Source organism: Setaria italica, chromosome II (assembly GCF_000263155.2).
Source record: "Setaria italica strain Yugu1 chromosome II, Setaria_italica_v2.0, whole genome shotgun sequence".
NCBI classification, from domain to species: domain Eukaryota; kingdom Viridiplantae; phylum Streptophyta; class Magnoliopsida; order Poales; family Poaceae; genus Setaria; species Setaria italica.
The window spans coordinates 47,386,150-47,388,933 of NC_028451.1; positions in this window are offsets into that span (position 1 = coordinate 47,386,150).

Consider the following 2,784-nt stretch of genomic DNA (forward strand, 5'->3'; position numbering starts at 1 on the left):
GCAAGCCGAGACCCATCGATTTGGCTTGGCCATAGTGGGGCTGGGGCCTGCAACACGGCAGCGAAGCCACGGCCGGTGTCCTCGTCCTAATCGCCATGATTTGGAACCCCACTAGTCGTAAAACACAAACGCCAAAAGCCAAATCGCAACCAATCACTGTGCACTACCGGGTGCTGTAGTAGTACCAGCGAGCTCGATGGCTCTATGGATCTGAGCTGCCAATGGAGAGCCAAACTCATGCCAGAATTCCCATCAGCACGTACGTCTCGGTGTCATCGGAAAAAAAAAAGTGAAAAGGAAAAGGGATGCGACTGAGAGACGAGACGACGAAACAAAAGGCGAGAGACCCTGACGGGTTGCATATTTGCGTCGCGTCGTACGTGCCATTTCTGGCCCCCTTTCCCCCCGGGATGACGGTTCGTGCGTGCGTGCGAATAGGGCCTGCGACGTCCACGCTTCCACAGCCCGCACCCTGGCAGCAGCAGGCTACGACGAGAATCTGCTCTGTGTTGTTCTGTTCATTCGTCCGCCCCACTCGGCTGGACCCGTCGACGTCCGCGACCCCGACCGCAGCGAGGCCGCCACCACCACCACTGCTCCATCCACCGGGCGCGGGTGCGGAACGGGAAGGCGTTCGTCAGGTGATCGGGGAGCGAGATCGCGCGCGCGCGCGCGGCATCCGGCACGTCCGATCCCTTCCCACCAAAGTGGCGCGGCGGCCGTCACAAGTTGTAAGGATCGGCCGTGATCCCGATCCATCTCGGGTGACGCGGACGCGGGGGGTGCTCTCCTGGACCACGCGGCCTTTTTGTCCGGGGACGCGAGCGAGGCTCGGCACGACGGCACGGCGGAGGTGTCGGGATCGTCTCGCTCTCGCGCGGTCATTGCATGCCGCAACCGTCGGATCGGGGGACGGCGGCGTGCACAGTGCACTCGAGTAGGCGCACGCAACGTGCCGGGCACTGTGGATTGTATTGCATGCTCTCTCTTCTTCTCCTCTCCTCCTGTGCTTGGCCAAGCGGGTTGCATTACGACTAACTAACCGTAATTAGAAAGGCTGTATAGCCTGGGAGCTAGCCATGACGAGGTTGCACGTGAGCTGCTGATTCCCCGGCACGATCGACCCCGTGATAATCAGAGCGGCCAAGGGTAGTACGTGGCCGTGATAATTTCGCCGTCCAGGCACCGGGAAGAAAAGAAGTCAGTCCCAGCTGGAATGCCCTACCGAGCTAGCTAGCGGCAGCAGAGGTTTCAGTGGTGCCCTAAAGGGGGCGCAGTTAGGACTAATAACACTTGTTGACGGCACTCGACGTGAGATAAATCGCAAGCAAGGACGCGACGCGATCGAGCAGGTAAGACCACTTTCCAGGACGGGTTCCGAGACAGCCCATGTGTGTCCGTGTGTGACAGCCGGCGTCACCTCTCGTCCTCGGCTCTCAAGCTCGGCCGTGTGGATGGGCTCGGTCGTCAGGGAAACGCTTGGGATTTTCAACGAACTCCACGTGGAGCGCCACCGGGATGTCAAGCCGTGTGGCCCCCAAGATCACCTGACCGCTGCATGCAAGAGCCAAGGGCGAGAGCTGCCGGCGCCCGCCTTCGGAGCCAGCTAGGCTAGGCAGACGGCCGCTAGCCAGCCGGGCAGCGCAGCAGGCGTCGACGGCCGCCGGTGCACGGGGACACGGGCGGGCGGGATATGGGTGGGTGGTCGCCGTCACGAGCCCTGCAGGAGGGAGAACGAAGCGCGGCGGCACCGATCGCGAGCCGTGGTGCCCAGGGGGACAGGCCCGGGGCACCCTGCTGCCGCCACGCCCAGCACCCTGGGCTCCACGCCGCAATCCCCTGTCCCCGTCCCTGCCCTGCCCCAGCCTCCTCTCCCTTTTGCCGGCCCCCATCCCTCCTCTCCCCTCACCTGACACCCCACCCCACCGGGCACGGCCACCCCTCCTCCATCGGCGTCCGCCACCGCGACCCCTGAGAGCGACGCCTTCCTTCCATTCCATTCCATCTCGGCTGGCTGCCTGGCTTGCTGCTGCGGCCAGCCCTCGTCGCTGCCAAGAAAGAGCTTGCCAAGAAATGCTTGTCATAGTACATGTGTTAGAATAATTGGGCAGGCCCAATTACTTAATTAATCAAATAAATCCCGAGGCCTATTAGTGGTGGTAGTTAAAAAAAGTTAAAACCAACTTGGAAGTTGAGAGGGTCCCTAACCAACATATATGGTGAAGCTGTGCTGCACTTGTTGAGAAGTTGATAAAGGGATAACAGGATGCCACGTGCGCGCACTCGCTCATCGAGCCGCGGCGACGGGATGTGTGGGCTGGGTGTCAGGTTTTGCAGTTTTTTGTCACGGTTGATGACTAGTAACTGAAGACTCATTCAGTGACTAGTAACTGGTAACTGACAATTCAAGTGACTAGTAACTGACGACTGCTAATGGCTGGCAGTTACCAGAAACTGCTGCATTAACCTGGACGTCCAAAGGTCTTCTGCTGCCTATAAGAGTGAGTCTGCCTCTCATTCTTTCGTGCGTGAAACACTAACCATCAGAGCATTTGTCCACTATTGTGCTGCGCTTATGTCATCTCCGTTCTGACGATCTGAACTTCACCGGAAGAGCAGGCCTCCGAAGCTGCGCTCTTCACCAGAGACTGCACCTGAGGAGTAGAAGGGCGATCAAGTTTTTTGGGAGCGCGACTGCTCACTGTTCGTCTACGACTACTTCCTGGTGACGCATCTGCACTGTTTCAGTTCTGCACTGCGTCAACTACTAAACGGCTACATCGA